Source organism: Nannobrachium achirus, assembly GCF_963921795.1.
Source record: "Nannobrachium achirus genome assembly, chromosome: 13".
Taxonomy (NCBI): Eukaryota; Metazoa; Chordata; class Actinopteri; order Myctophiformes; family Myctophidae; genus Nannobrachium; species Nannobrachium achirus.
The window spans coordinates 8,141,079-8,158,089 of NC_137833.1; positions in this window are offsets into that span (position 1 = coordinate 8,141,079).

Genomic DNA, 17,011 nt, shown 5'->3' on the forward strand with positions numbered 1-17,011 from the left:
GAGCTTGTATATCTGCTGTTTTTTGAAAAACCTAGTGGTGCTCAAACCTTTTCATGTGAAGGACCCCCAAAATGATATCTATTTGGCCACGGAACCTTAAAAAAATAAATATATTCAAAGATTTACACAAATTTTCACGACTTTTCAAAAATAGCAGATCTACAAGCTCACAGCGCGGCACTCGGTGCTGCACTGTGAGCTTGTATATCTGCTATTTTTCATTAGCTGAAGTATAAAAGAATTAGGGCCCCTCCACCTTGGGCCCTGGTAACTCAGTCACACTTTCCCCCCCCTTGTGACGCCCTTGTAGCCATGCAGTGCTTTGTCAGCGGGGAAGCAACCAGCCTCTCTTATAGTCTAGATCTGCTGGTACTGTAGTGTAGTGACAGCTGGAGCAGCACTACTGTACAGCAGTGGTGTAAACTTAAAGTAATAACTAAGTAGATTCTCTTAAAGCTATACTGTGTAAGTTGCTAAACTAGTGGTCAGTCGCGGTATTGCTTTTTTCGTCCGTTTTTCGCCCGTTTTTCGCCCGGAGTCACCGCGGACCACCACCACGGACCAACGGAGCGGCGCCGCAATCCACCGCAACCGATACGAATCCATGGAGTGGTAGAACGTAATTTTCTGAGCAGGATTTTGGGAATAAGAGGTTAAGAATCCTTCACCATTGTAAACACTGGTTGCTGAGGGAAGCTACTTCCTGAAGAGTCGGTTATTGGCCGGTAGTGTATCATGTGTGTATGATCTGCGATGTGATTGGCCAACGTATGCACAACTTATGCAGATGATGCAAATGACGTCATTTTGCCGGGAAATCCCGCCCCTGTCACTGCTAAGAAGAAAACATATAAAGAGAAGTGGGTGTTCTAAAACTTTAGCGATTTAACAGTTAGGACAATTTTAAGATTTGTTTTATAAAAAAAGTTACATGGTATAACTTTAAGTACTGTACTTAACTGGACTACTCATGCATTGAAGGAAGCATGAGGTCAGTCCGTTGTCTCCCCAGGTGCGGCAGAGGGAGAGCAGAGCCCAGGATTACATATAGCTTAGGCAATTGGCACTGGGTAAAAAAATGGGTTACAAAATTGTGGGATAAAAATTATAGGAAAAAAAAAAAAAGTACTGTACTTAAGTACAAGTTTGAGGTATTTGTATTTTACCAGAGTATTTCCAATTTCCAATACTTTTACTTCTTCTCCACTACATCTCGGATCCAAATCCACTATACGTTTATTTGACAACTTTAGTTACAAGACTTTGCAGATATAAATTATAATATTATAAAACCTAGACATTAACCTGTTAACATTGCCTATCCCGGGTTTACGTGCGATAGGCCTAAATACTGTAAATACAGTAAAGTTGTTTCTCCTTACCGTGGAGTCTAGGCTGTCCATTGTGCATCCGTAATGTCCGCGGTTTGTTTACAACGCACGTTGACGTGCACGCAAAGTGAAAATCCTCCATAGAAACCCATTGATCTTCCATCAAAGAAGCCTCATTATCTCAAGGCTGGCATTTTTCACAGCAAAATAGCGCTTGTATGTCTTTTTACTGGTCGCGGCCACCATGACACCCTCCTGCTTCTAAACTAGATCCGGGTCAAGGTTGAAAAAAGTAAAGTGGACAAAAATCTGCGCAATTTCTGTCCGGCCCTTCAAAATAAGATGGGAGGGCTATGGGAGGAAGTGCCGGCACTAGACTGCGCCCCTTATCCCTTCAAAGTAAGGTACACTAAATGGGTTAAGACCTATTTCATACCTAGGCTATTTGAAAATAGCTGATCTACAAGGAACTACCTGTTGTATAATGGCTGTTTTTTACATTGGTTGCACGCTGATAATAGTCGATCTACAAGCTCACAACGAGACGTGTTGTGATATGATGTGATGTCAGTGGCAGCGTTGCCAGATTTTGTGGGAGAAACAAGCGGCCAGGTCGGTCTACGATAAAAAAAGGAAAATAAAAAAAGATTTCCAGCCTAGATAAGCTGCTGTTTCGACAGGTTGCATAAAGCATTGCAACTCTTGTCACACATGTTTATCAGTAAAAGGTGTGGATATGTTTGTTGCTGGGTCTTCAGGTGATGCAAGTCACTGAAACTACACACTGTTTACACATGTACGTTTCCACTCCTGTGTGAGGCAGGCGATGTGTCTTTACCTCTTCCTGGTTGAGGTAAAGTCGTGGTAAACTGTTATGCAGGGGAGTCAATTGGGTATGGCAAGGGTATGCAGCTGCCATACCCTGGGTCCAGGGGGGAAAATACAAGTTACTTATATAAATCCATGAATGTCTCTTTGTCTATCTGTGCTGGTTATGTTGTTAAATGACTACAAATGCTACATTTTACAAAATGGTCAGTTTAACAAGGTATTATAATTATATTCTCCACACTTGTATTCTCCCCAGCTTGACAAAATTGTATATTCCCAGGTTCTGCAGGTCAGCTGCACAGGCGCAATGCATTATTGTTAATTGTGGCACGTTTACTAACATGCCAAGTTTAACTGCACTTGAACAACTGTTCCAGGCTGCCATATCCAGCCCAAGAAACCGTAGAAATATGTGTAAAAAACGGACAAAACTCGTTTTTTTTAGACATTGTGAAAATAGAAGATCTACATGCTCACAACGCCTTGACAAAATTGTATATTCCCAGGTTCAGCAGGTCAGCTGCACAGGTGCAATGCATTATTGTTAATTGTGGCACGTTTACTAACATGCCAAGTTTAGCTGCACTTGAACAACCGTTCCAGGCTGCCATATCCAGCCCGAGAAACCATAGAAACCTGTGTAAAAAAACAGACAAAACTCTTTTTTTTTTAGACATTGTGAAAATAGCCGATTTACATGCTCACAACGCCTCGCGCAAGAGAACCGTGTTATACAAAATGTAATGCCTCTTTTCCACGAGGACTCCCATCTTTGCCATACCCTAGCTTTTGCTGAACTGACGCCACTGTACCGATGACTGTTAAATGCTGCCTCAAGTCCCCTTTTTTATACGTTGGCCTTCTCCTGATGATTTTTACTGCCGCTTTTATTTACTTTTATGGGTTTTATTTTATCTTTATCATTTGTATTATTTTATTGTATTTCATTATTTTAAGAACAAGGTCTCCTGCTGATAGCGGATGTTTTTACTGCTGCTTTTATGTTTACTTTTCATGGGTTTTATTTTATCAAAATGTTTACCGATTACTCCTCCTGATTGTTTTTATGTACCTTTTATTGTGCAGCACTTTGGAAACCCTGTGTTTGTAAAATGTGTTAAATGAATACATTGGATTGGACCGTAAGATCTGAGTTTGTCTGTTCTCCCCTTGTTTATGACTGGCCACAGCTAGGGATGGGGCGATAAGCCATATTATCGTTTATCGTAATAAAATAATAACAAAAATAAATGATCGTGATATCGTCCTCCGTCATGCGCTGGGATCAATTCACCTTTTATTTGCCGAGCTGCATATCCGGTACCACTTAAAACCCTCTGTAATTGGTAAAAGGTACTTATAATGTACGTACGTACTTGATACAGTCTTTTTTTTTCACTCTCTACCAAATCTCGTTGCGACACGTTGTGAGCTTGTAGATCTGCTGTTTTTTTGGCAAACGTTCCGCCCCAGGATAATGGATGTTGGGAATATTTTGATTATCGTGATAATATCGTAAATCGCGATTTATTTGGTCACAATAATCGTGATATGAAATGTTCTTATGGTCCATCTCTAGTCCCAGCACTGGCGGAGCGGATCGTCATTCCTCAGCATTGGACACTAGAGGTCACTGCGGCCTCATCGTTAGTCTCGTGTATGTCAGAGACCAGCCGATATCCCTGTTGTCATCCCTTAGTATGGGTCTGTTATCACCGTTGTCAACCCTTGGCTAAGGCTCGGTAGACTGTCTACAGGCTACCAGGAGACTGGTAGACCACTTATCACCCTTAGTCTTATCACTGCAAAGCGCATGCACCAACACGCGTTCAGAGGAATCATTTACTGGTCGTTCCCTCAGCGGGAATCGAACCCGGGACTTCCGGTTCCCTGCTAACCATCGCTGCTGAGTGAGCTAACAAGGCAGCTGGCCGACTTTTCTTTTTGAAGCGGTGAATGCCGCTTCCAAGGTGTGGCTTTGTCTGTCCCGTACCTGTCCCGTGCATCTCTGCGCTGTGATTGGTTAGTTTTGTCTGTCCGGTACATGTCCCGTGCATGTCCAGAATGAAGAATTGAGGATTGGCCAAGCTTCATATGACAATTTGGCTCTCCAGACAAAATCATTCATTCATTCAGAATTAGAACTAAAGAACATAGAAAGTATAGATCACAGAATGTATAGATCTAGAACACATAGAATACAAATTCACCGCTTCACTTCGAACCAAGGTTTGATTGCCAGACCCATGAAATGGGTAGGCCTACATAAGCAAATGTCTGTCCGGGTTTTCTATATAAAGGGTATATATGATGATGACATGATGATGACATGCCTACAAAAGGCATGATGTCATAAATGATGATGAGAGACAGGGGGTCTGGCACAACCAGGTTGACCTGGTCTAGTTTTATTTAATATTTTGCTTGGTTAACTTGGACCATGCGAACTAGGGGGGCTTAATATTAACTATTCTGTCCATAACTGCCAATAACTCGGTAATGCCGCTGAGTCGGCTCAGGCGACGTTCGCACCGCTAGGCCCGGCGACTCGCTCACTACCGTTTGCTCGGCGGGGCCTCAGGGGGCTCATCGTTGCCTGAGATGGAACGGCTCTGTCGTGGTTTGGTCAATAAAACAAACATTTTGGTGGCGGCGTTTCCGTCCCAGTAGCGTCCTCAGTAAGAGTTCTTCTTCTTCTGAGACTCCTACATTCAATCCCTCATCGCACAACGCAGAGCACAGGACTAGTTATCATTATTAAACAAATGACAAGGACCCCCGGGGGGGCTGGCCTTCTGGCATACAGGGCATTTACCTGGTGGGCCGGTAGGCTAGGGGGTTGGGGGTAAAAAATATCGGTCAAAATTTGCCAAAGTTCGGACACATTTTGGCACTAATCATGTTCATACTCCGCTTGTTGGTGGTGAGAACTGTACGCTAACTTATAAAATGTATGGATTGTGTAGTTGTGTAGTTATTGTAGCACCCCTACTCTGGTACGGGCTAGTGTAGCAGGGGTTAGCTAACTTATTTCTAGGTCCTGAGCAGATAGGTGAAAGACTCACACTGAGACTGTAGGGACTGTACATTTGACCACAGAACAGCTGCTGGCAGATTTATTGCACAGGTTGCCAACAATAGAATAAACATGAACAGTATATATTTTTAAATTGGAAAATAGAAAATTACCCCCAAAAATAAAATAAAATAGAGCTCTTTGTTGAAAAATAGAAAAATGAATTGTCTTTGGAAAAATAGTGCACTCTACCCGGGTAGTAAAAGTAGAAAACACTTGTGTACTCCTTGATTGAATCTTGAGTATTCCTTATTTGACTCAATACTTGCAACTCTGGTGAGTGAATCAGCTCAGTTCAGTTCAGTCACTGCAGAACCTCAGAACCGATGCAGTGTGGCCACCACTGCATCCAAACGCTCCTCCTGCAGATCTTCTTCACTGGGTATTAGCTCGCCATCTCAATCAGGGTTGAAACCAGAGTTCCACCAGGACACAAAAACCAATCTGTACATAGTACAGAATGAATAGAATCAGTTAGAATACTATTTTCTCAGTTATTTCTCTCCATATGGTACCATATTAACTTCTCTTCTTTATAAATCAAATCAGTTACTCATTTTTAACCATTACTCATGGATAGGAGTACTGTTCTGTTCACATTGTGCTCTATGTCTGTCAGACATGAACAGTAACACTGATTGGCAAAACCACATTATGACAGCTTCACCTTTTTCAAGCATGAAATAAATGAATGAAATGAAATTACATCCATTAAAGGATTTTTATCTTTTTATCTAGTTACCTTTTTACCTTAAACCATGAACTGTAAATTCACTGTTTTTAATCACCATGAAATGAAATGAATTGCATTTTTAACTGCATCAAATAAATAAATGAAATGCACATATTGTTCCCTTTTTAACATCATGAAATGCATAAAAGTGCTCCCTTTTAGCAGCATAGCATGACTGCAGTTCTACTGCATTGGGCTGAACACAGTAACATCACCAAAATCTTCCTCAAACCAAAACAAATAATTGCAAGGTATCAAAAATATAAAATGTAAACTTTCCCAACAATATAACATCACTCCAATTGGTTTTTATATGATATCTTTACACCTTGTGTTGTTTTCTGTAAAACATCCACTCATTGTTCACAAAATGGCTGCTGCCATGTTGGCACACACAACAACAACAACTTACTGGAGTTCTTCAGCAACAAAACACAGAAACTGGAACAGGAACAGGGATCACACAAGCAGCACTGGATGTACTGCTCATAGAGGTAGTTTCAGCAAGATTTGCACAGAAACAAAGCTTAATTCTTTTGTTTTCAAAAACGAGCAGGAGCTCTCTCTGTCTGTCTTCACTCTAGAAGGTTCAGTGCAGAATGACCGGATTCACCGGAGATTGCGCCCTCTAGTGGTCAACATGTGCATGGTTGTTGAATTGGAACACCAAGTTAACCCTTTAGTTACAGCAAAATGCATTGAAACCATAAAATGACAGAAATGACAGAAAAAGAATAAGTGACACCTTATAGGGGTTACACACTCCCCTCTTAAATCAGCATGAGTCCCTTCATGTGCTATAACATTTTGACTCAGATTGTTATAACTTCATGACTGTCATAGTCATAACTGAAGGAATTGAGTGCTTGGTTAAAAGTCTCTAAAAGGCTTTGAGCAAAGGAGATGAGGGGTTTACCCAACTGTGGGTAGTCCAAACGACCTGGTGCACGCCGTAGCCTTTCAGATCGGCGTACCGTACTGTTTTCCCCACGGTTTTCAGGTAAGTTGTTGGTTTCCTCAGCTTGGGCATCATGAACTTCAGGAATGTCTGTAGTTTCCTCAGCTTGCGCATCATGAACTTCTGGATTATCAATGTCATTTTCCTGTTCTCCATTTCCATTATTCCCATCGTCTAGATCACCCAAATCCAGCAAGGGTACATCATCATCCTCCACAGTATCAGGTAGTGTTACAGGGTCTGGCTCAGGCAAGACCTCCCCTCCCCCCGGAGAAGGTTGCTCAGCAGCATTCTCCAACTGGTGATCTCCAGCCACCTCAAGACACGCCTCTGCTCCTTCAACAGGCAACGCAGGCTCATTGTCAGCAGAGGGCTCCACTTGTAGCTGGTTTTGTAGTGTCTCGCCCACTTCACTATCTGTGGTAGGATTGTCAGATATGACCAGCTGCTTTGGGATGTCATATACTCTTGTGAACCTCTCCTCGGTGAGAACTGAGGTTTCCTCAGGGAAGACTGGGTACTCCTCTTCAGACTCGGAATGTTCCTCTTCCTGGGCCTGAGGAGAACTTTGTCTTGTCCTGGGACGACGAATCCGCTTTGGCTGGACTGGTTCATCTTCCTCAGCTTCAGCCAAATGCCCGCATGGCAGCAGAAGATCTCTGTGTAAAGTGCGGATGGGACCATCTTCATCCACCGGTTGGACCATGTAAACAGGTAAGTCTCCCATCTGTTTCAAGACACTGTACACAGCAGACTCCCACTTGTCAGCGAGTTTGTGCTTGTTCCGCAGCCGTACATTCCTCACCAGGACGGTATCTCCCACTTCAAGGGTAGATTCTCTGACATTTTTATCAAAGCGCTTTTTATTTCTTTCAGCAACTTTCTTGGAGTTTTCAACGGCTGTTTGATAACTCTCCTCCAGTCGAGACTTGAGGTTTCGTACGTACTGCGAGTGGGATACTCGTGTCCCTTCCCCGACAGGTAAGTTGAATGCAATGTCAACAGGAAGCCTGGGTTGCCTCCCAAACATTAATTCATAGGGACTGAATCCGGTGACCTCGTTCCTGGTGCAGTTGTAGGCATGTGTGAGCGGTTTAACAAAATCACGCCAGTGACTCTTCTCTTTCTCTTTTAGAGTACCCAACATGCCAAGAAGGGTGCGGTTGAACCGTTCAACCGGGTTGCCCCTCGGGTGATAGGGACTGGTTCTCACTTTCTTGATACCCGCTATGGCACAGAGTTCCTTGATAGTGTGGGATTCAAAATCCCTCCCCTGATCACTGTGCAGGCGTTCGGGAAACCCATAATGCACCAGAAACTGCTCCCACAGACACTTCGCAACAGTAGTAGCTTTTTGGTCTTTGGTAGGTATGGCTACTGCATATTTCGTAAAGTGGTCTGTGATGACCAGGATATCTTTAGTATTGTGGGAATCAGGCTCCAGCGATAGGAAATCCATGCAGACCAATTGCATTGGCCTACTTGTCTGGATATTGACCAGTGGTGCTGCTTTTTCAGGCGGAGTCTTCCTCCTAACACACCGGCCACATGTTTTGACCTTGTGCTCAACATCAGCAGCCATTCGCGGCCAGTAAAATCTTGACCTTACTAAGTCAATGGTACGGTCTATGCCCATATGCCCCATGTCGTCATGGAGACATGTGAGTACAGTAGCTCTGAGGGACTCAGGAAGTATGAGCTGATAGACCGTTTTCTCTTCACTTTGACGCTTCCTGTATAGGAGACCATCTCGCATCTCGAGGCGTTTCCACTCCTTGAGCATCAGTTTTAGTTCAGGGGAGTTAGAACCGATGTTCCGGGGTACTTTGCCTCCAGATTCCAACAGCTGAAGGACATACTTAATGGCAGGGTCAGCTTCCTGTCGTTCTCTGAGGTCATCCTCACTGAAGATGGGGACTGTTACTTGACCCAATAGATCTTCGTCACTGTAGACGTCTGGGACAGCGTCGGCATTGAGAGCCAGAGATTCAACCAGCGTCATTGAAGGTAAGTCGTTGTCGGGTTCTTTTATTAGGAGTCGATTACATAGGGCTGTAACTGCATCTTCAGGTAAGTTTAGATGGTCAGGCGACGATGCTAGATGATGTGACGTGAACTGTTTTATTCTCTCTCTTTCTTCCAGTGAAACGTCATCATCAACCAACATGCCATGGGGTCGCCTGGAGAGACCGTCAGCATCCTGATTGCTCTTTCCAGGTCTGTACTTGAGGTTGAAATTGAACGTGGAGAGGGCTGCTAGCCAACGATAACTGGCAGAATCTAGCTTAGCTGAGGTGAGTATGTAGGTTAACGGATTGTTATCCGTTACCACAGTGAAGTTGTTACCGTAGAGATAATCTTGGAATTTCTCTAGGATTGACCATTTTAAAGCTAGAAACTCCAGCTTGTGCGCTGGATATCTTGCCTCACTCGATGAAAGGCCCCTACTGGCATAGGCAATGACCCTTGATTGGCCGTCCTGCTCCTGGTATAAAGCAGCACCTAAACCAGTAGTACTGGCATCCGTATGCAGTGTGTAGGGGAGCTTTGCATTTGCGAACCCCAGGATGGGAGAGGATGTCAGCTTCCCTATGATGCATTCAAAGGCTGCCTGACAAGCAGGTGTCCATCGTTCAGCGAACGGCTCTTTCGGGTTGAAGTATTTCCCTTTACAGGTCGCCACCTTCTGGCCTTTTCTGAGAGGTGGGTAGCCAGAGGTAAGATCGTTTAATGGCTTCACTATTTTAGAATAGTCCTTGACGAAGCGACGGTAATAGCCGGCAAAGCCTAAGAAGCTTCTCAAGTCTTTTAGGGTCTGGGGCCTTGGCCACGTTTTCAGCGCGACAACCTTCTCTGGGTCGGTTTCGACACCGTCTCTTGAGACAATATGTCCGAGGTAACGTACAGACGTTTGAAAGAATCTGCACTTCTCGGGAGAGAGCTTGAGACCATACTCTCGTAGCCGTTGGAGAACGTGCAGAAGTCTGGCCTCGTGTTCCTCCAGAGATGCAGAGAACACGATGAGATCATCCAGAAAGACGAGTACCTCCTTCAGGTTAATGTCACCCATGCATCTCTCCATTAGGCGCTGAAAGGTACTCGGCGCGTTGGTTATCCCCTGGGGCATCCGGTTGAACTCCCAAAACCCCAGGGGACAGACAAAGGCAGTCTTGGCTTTGTCACTCTCTTCCATGCCAATCTGGTAATATCCGGACTTGAGGTCCATCACTGAAAACCATTGTGACCCGGTGAGGGCGGAGAATGCTTCTTCGAGGTTTGGTAACGCATAAGCATCCTTTATGGTTTGCGTGTTAAGCTTACGGTAATCAACACAAAGTCGGACGTCACCGTTCTTTTTCTTTACCACGACTATGGGTGAAGAGTAGGGGGACTCAGACTCCCGTATCACACCAGCTTCCAGCAGTGTTTTAAGGTGTCTCCTCACAGCCTCATAGTCATTGGGATGTATGGGTCTTGAGCGTTGTTTAAAAGGGGTTTCATCCTTCAGTTTGATTCTGTGTTTGACTTTGGTGGCATGACCAAAATCAAGGTCATGATGTGCGAAAACATCAGAGTAACCATTAAGTTTCTCTGTGATTCTCCTTTTCCATTCCTCTGACAAAGGGGACTTGCCAAAGTCAAACGTCAGAGTGTTGTTTGTAGGCTGACTCTGGGGAGAAGTAGTACTACAACAGTTAACAGTGGCAGCGGTCTTGTCAGGTAAGTTACTTTTTTCAACAATTTTATCAGGAGCATGCAGTTCTGCGACAACACAGTGTGTGGGTAGTGTTATGTCATGGTCTGTCTCGTTTCTCAGCCACACAGACAACTTGTGTTGGGGCTGCTGTGGCAGAGTGATGAGGCAACAGTCAACGGAAATGCCACCAGGTAAGACAGACTTTCTTGGCTGCTCCAGAACTGCCCATTTCTCTGTATTAGCAGGGTTGACATTGACCTGGCCTTCCACAGGTACTTTCTCATGTGCAGGAATAACTTGCTGTGGTTTTCCTTTCAGTGTCATTAGGCCTATTTTTCTAGTTGCTTTTAGCTTTTGTCTGAATTCAAGTGCACCAAGGATTTGTTTGTAGCCATGAACAGTTGAAGTGGTCTTTAGAGTGTCGCGTGGGCACTGTTCATCATACAACACATCAAGTAAGTTGGTCCCTATCAGAACAGGTAAGTCACTGTTGGAGCGCAGATCAGGGACAACTAGTGCTAAAGTGGTTACTTCGTGTGCACTATCAATAAAGTCTTTAGGAAAACCAATACTGACTTCCACATAGCCAAGGTATGGAACGGACTGACCGTTAGCACCCTCTACATCAAGGAGATTGAACGGCTGGATTGGCTGTTCAGACAGGTGCTCTGTGTAGAATGACTTCGATATTGTGGTCACCTGAGACCCGGTGTCAAGAAGGCAGTTGCACTTTACTCCCGACACAGTCACATCGCTAATGCATTTGTTACCAATTAGCCCTTTTGGTATTTTAGATTGGTGCTTTGTGCTGTGTGAGTAATTAGAAACAGTTTGTTCAGCATCTGTTTTGGGACTGCTGTTAGTCTTTGTTCCTGTTTGTCCCTCAACAGGAACAGGATTCAGTTTAAAGTTGCCTGGTTTCTTTCTTCCCACAGCCTCTGTTTCTCTCTGAGGTCTTTGCGTTTGGCCTCAACAACCTCATGATTAGGCTCATTGGGACAGGATGGGGCCATATGTCCATCTTCGCCACAGTTAAAGCAATACCACGGCCGCGGTTTCTTGTTGCCTTTTCGCGCAGCCCGTGGTGGTGTCTCCACAGACTCTGTCTCAGACTCTTGTGCCTTGGGTTTCTTTGGCTTGGCGACCTTGGTGGTAGCCTCTGAAGATTCACCCATAGACGCTTTCAGAGTTGCCAACTGGGCTTGGAGTTGTGCAAGTTGTTTTTGTATTTTCTCATTAGAGTTGTCTGCAGCTGCTGCTGTGGCTTTCTCATCTGTGTCAGGGTTGTACACGTTCACAGTGTTAGACTGCACTTTAGCTTTTTGAAATCCGACATGCTGCTTCATACGGCGGTATTTGGCAGCTTGTTTGTCTTCCTCAGTTCGTACTAAGAGCAACAGCTCAGAGAATGAGGGTGGGGAATCCTTCTGCAGCTGGGACAGCTGAAGGTGAGTGATTAAACTGTTGTCAAAGCATCCCCTGCAGAACTGTTTCAGCAGTTGCCGGTCTGCGTCGCTGGCGGCAATGCCATTCTTCTTGACTACTTTGCTCAATGCAGACTGTAGGCGATGCAAGTAAACAGAGGCCTTTTCACCAGGCTCTGCGTCGGTGGTAAGGAATGCAGCGAAGAGCTCATCAGCATCATCCACAGTGCCGAAGGCTGAGTCAAGAACACGCAGGTACTCACGGGGACTCGACTGAGGACCCAGATGCTTCACAACGTTCACAGCTGGAGGAAGGAGACTTTCTACTATCCTTCTGACCACTTGTTTGTCAGGGATTGTGGTATCACTGAAGTAGAAATCGACATTACTTCGCCAAGTGTCATAATCAACTTCCAGGCTGGGGCAAGGAGTTTTTCCGGATAAAGGCCTCAACCTGGCGTGCTGTGTTGCAGACATGTCACTGCTTTTTACAATATGCTCAACGACCACTCTTTGAACTTCAGGTGTGCTAATTTGAGCAGTTGACAGCTGGAAGGGTGATCTGGCACCACTAGGTAGGGTCTGTTGGAGTGGAGTCGGAAAATGATCAGCATTCACATTTAAGCGAGTGGTGGAGTGAGTTGGTGTCTGGGCATTCACCGGTACAATTCTACTTTTCTGAGGAGTAGAGGATGGGGTTTTGTGCACAACAACCTCACCCAATCGATCTGGACGGTTCTGTTCAATTCTGGCCAACTCCTCTCGCAGCACTTTCTCGAAGTCTGTGCCACTCAATTTAGCAACGCCTTGCAGCTGAGAAAGGTAGGTTTGGGTTAAACATGAACTAGCATTAGTAGCATAAATGCTAGACAAAAGTTGCACACAGTGAGTAATGTTGGGATCTGAAGAAGGTTTGTTAAGTGGTAAAACACTCTCGATTGCTTCAATAGCTTCACCAGATTTAAACTCAACAACAGCTGTGTTCTGAAAAACAGCATCTGTACTGTCAATGTGAAGCACTCTTTCAATGGACCCGTATTGTTTCAAAAAATGAATGACCTCTTCATCTACATCAGTACCAGATAGACCACTCAGTAGTACTGAATTGGGCACCTTAATGTTTGCAGATCGAATGGCTTCCATGTTGCATAAAGTGTACAGTCAGAAATATGAATTGTGAACAAAAGTGCCAGAGCTGTTCTACTGTATGTACAATATCAATTAAGAATCACTGCTCCTGGCTAGGCTCGCCACTTTGTGTAGCACCCCTACTCTGGTACGGGCTAGTGTAGCAGGGGTTAGCTAACTTATTTCTAGGTCCTGAGCAGATAGGTGAAAGACTCACACTGAGACTGTAGGGACTGTACATTTGACCACAGAACAGCTGCTGGCAGATTTATTGCACAGGTTGCCAACAATAGAATAAACATGAACAGTATATATTTTTAAATTGGAAAATAGAAAATTACCCCCAAAAATAAAATAAAATAGAGCTCTTTGTTGAAAAATAGAAAAATGAATTGTCTTTGGAAAAATAGTGCACTCTACCCGGGTAGTAAAAGTAGAAAACACTTGTGTACTCCTTGATTGAATCTTGAGTATTCCTTATTTGACTCAATACTTGCAACTCTGGTGAGTGAATCAGCTCAGTTCAGTTCAGTCACTGCAGAACCTCAGAACCGATGCAGTGTGGCCACCACTGCATCCAAACGCTCCTCCTGCAGATCTTCTTCACTGGGTATTAGCTCGCCATCTCAATCAGGGTTGAAACCAGAGTTCCACCAGGACACAAAAACCAATCTGTACATAGTACAGAATGAATAGAATCAGTTAGAATACTATTTTCTCAGTTATTTCTCTCCATATGGTACCATATTAACTTCTCTTCTTTATAAATCAAATCAGTTACTCATTTTTAACCATTACTCATGGATAGGAGTACTGTTCTGTTCACATTGTGCTCTATGTCTGTCAGACATGAACAGTAACACTGATTGGCAAAACCACATTATGACAGCTTCACCTTTTTCAAGCATGAAATAAATGAATGAAATGAAATTACATCCATTAAAGGATTTTTATCTTTTTATCTAGTTACCTTTTTACCTTAAACCATGAACTGTAAATTCACTGTTTTTAATCACCATGAAATGAAATGAATTGCATTTTTAACTGCATCAAATAAATAAATGAAATGCACATATTGTTCCCTTTTTAACATCATGAAATGCATAAAAGTGCTCCCTTTTAGCAGCATAGCATGACTGCAGTTCTACTGCATTGGGCTGAACACAGTAACATCACCAAAATCTTCCTCAAACCAAAACAAATAATTGCAAGGTATCAAAAATATAAAATGTAAACTTTCCCAACAATATAACATCACTCCAATTGGTTTTTATATGATATCTTTACACCTTGTGTTGTTTTCTGTAAAACATCCACTCATTGTTCACAAAATGGCTGCTGCCATGTTGGCACACACAACAACAACAACTTACTGGAGTTCTTCAGCAACAAAACACAGAAACTGGAACAGGAACAGGGATCACACAAGCAGCACTGGATGTACTGCTCATAGAGGTAGTTTCAGCAAGATTTGCACAGAAACAAAGCTTAATTCTTTTGTTTTCAAAAACGAGCAGGAGCTCTCTCTGTCTGTCTTCACTCTAGAAGGTTCAGTGCAGAATGACCGGATTCACCGGAGATTGCGCCCTCTAGTGGTCAACATGTGCATGGTTGTTGAATTGGAACACCAAGTTAACCCTTTAGTTACAGCAAAATGCATTGAAACCATAAAATGACAGAAATGACAGAAAAAGAATAAGTGACACCTTATAGGGGTTACATTATCATTTATGTTGTCTGTAAAAGTTGTGGTATTAAAAGCTTGTCTATTAGTATTTATATGTGCCGCCCTCGACGAGGTCGGTAGAGTATCTGCGCACACGCTGGTTGTGTGGGCTGGTCTGGCCAATAATTATGCCAGGGCTGATTTTAGTCCCAGTCCGTCCCTGCAACAGGAGCAGTAATGCAGCTGATGCAGGGTGAAGACAGCGGTGCGAGCAGAGGAGAGAGAGGCGGGGAGTCCATGTCATCCATGTCAGTTTATCCAAACTGGTGAGGAGATGAGATGTTGTCCTTCTCCTCCTCATTCTCTCTCTCTCTCTCTCTCTCTCTCTCTCTCTCTCTCTCTCTCTCTCTCTCTCTCTCTCTCTCCCATCTCTCCATCTCTCCTCCAGAGACAGCACTCAGTCTGTATTCATGAATATTTCATTTTTTCCGACTTCTGAAAAAGAGAAGTGTGTCTGTTTGTACTTCTGCTGCTCTGCATACTAACTAGAACTGTGATGTTAGAAAATAGCAAATCCAGCTTGAAGATCGGCTATTTTCAAATAGCCTAGAAATAGGTATAAAGTAGTGGAATAAAAGCACTATATTTGGATCCGAGATGTACAGTAGTAGAGTAGAAGTAAAAGTACTGGAAATTGGAAATATTCAAGTAAAGTACAAATACCTAAAAACTGTACTTGAGTAAATGTACTTAGTTACTGTACACCACTGCGCGCGCGCGTGCGTGCGTGCGTGCGTGCGTGCGTGCGTGCGTGCGTGCTTGTGTGTGTGTGCATGCATGCGTGTGTGTGCGTGCGTGTGTGTGTGTGTGTCTCTCAGGTCCTGTCTCATCACCTCTGGAGCTCACCGTACGCTAATCTCACAGTGACCTTCAGAATCCAGGCCTTTTTGCCTCACTGGAAACCTCAGACGCTGCCCACTACGGGCTGTACCCACACCATGGGCACACGGTGGGCACACAGTGGGCACACAGTGGGCACGTGCACACAAAGGGGGCTTGAGCCCCTGCCCTTGTATCCGTCTGTAAAAAGCTGCCCTCTCCACACCATGAATGTAGTTTTTACTATACATTTAAAGACATGTAAAATGCCCTCTTTCCATGCCATACCTGAAGGCAGCATTCAAGCACTCTCCTAAACTTGCTCTGCAACGCGTTGTGAGCTTGGAGGTCTGCTATTTTCAATGTTTTCACCAAAAAGCCCTTTTAGAGATTTCAGCCCCTGCCTCTCTAACATTCTCTGCACGTCCCTGGGTCAGAGCACTGATTCTCATGTGTCCAAAACCTTCATTTTCTTTGGTTATTATTACAAAAAAAAAAATTAAATAGCCGATCTAAAAGCACACAACGCATCGCACCGCGAGGCGTTGTGTGCTTGTAGATCTGCTCTACGCACAAATTTGAAACTTGGAGATCCAAGGTTTCTGTCAGACAATGACTCCCGGTTTGATATTGTTGCGGTCGCATGGTGGAAACCTCGTACTGGTATGTCCAAAGCTGTTCCTTTTTCATTATAAGTTTATATGTTTTATACGTTTTAAAATAGTGAAAATAGTTAAATTAAAAGACCAATCAATTTGCACTGCAACATCAGCGCAGACTGAGGGCTTCACAGACGCAGAATGAACATGTCAAACACACAGCCAGGAGAACAATACAATACCACCGTTTTCTCATGAATAACAGCAGAATCATTCATGAGGCACAGCTTGTGTTTTTGCTCACAGAAGGTTATTTTATGATTTTTCTAAATCTCCTAGGGAGGGTGATTTAGATGTGTGGTTGTGGTTCCAGAGAAATAATATTCTGATTTGGCTTTCCTGATAAAAGAGCAGTGTTGTTGTGTATAATCGCTGGTAGAACTTGTTGTCCTTGCCAAGTTATGACTGATTCATCCTTAGGCCAGCTTGTCAATCTTCTATTTTCATTGTGCGCCATGGCATGCAACCAAGTTATGCTACAACCAAGTATAACTAAGCATAAAAACAGGGGTTATCACGCCCCTTCACTCTAGCATCTTGCAATGGGACTGGTGTACAAGATACACTATACCTCCAAGATACCCATGTACCTGACAAACTACTGGTCTACAAGATACACTACACCACTA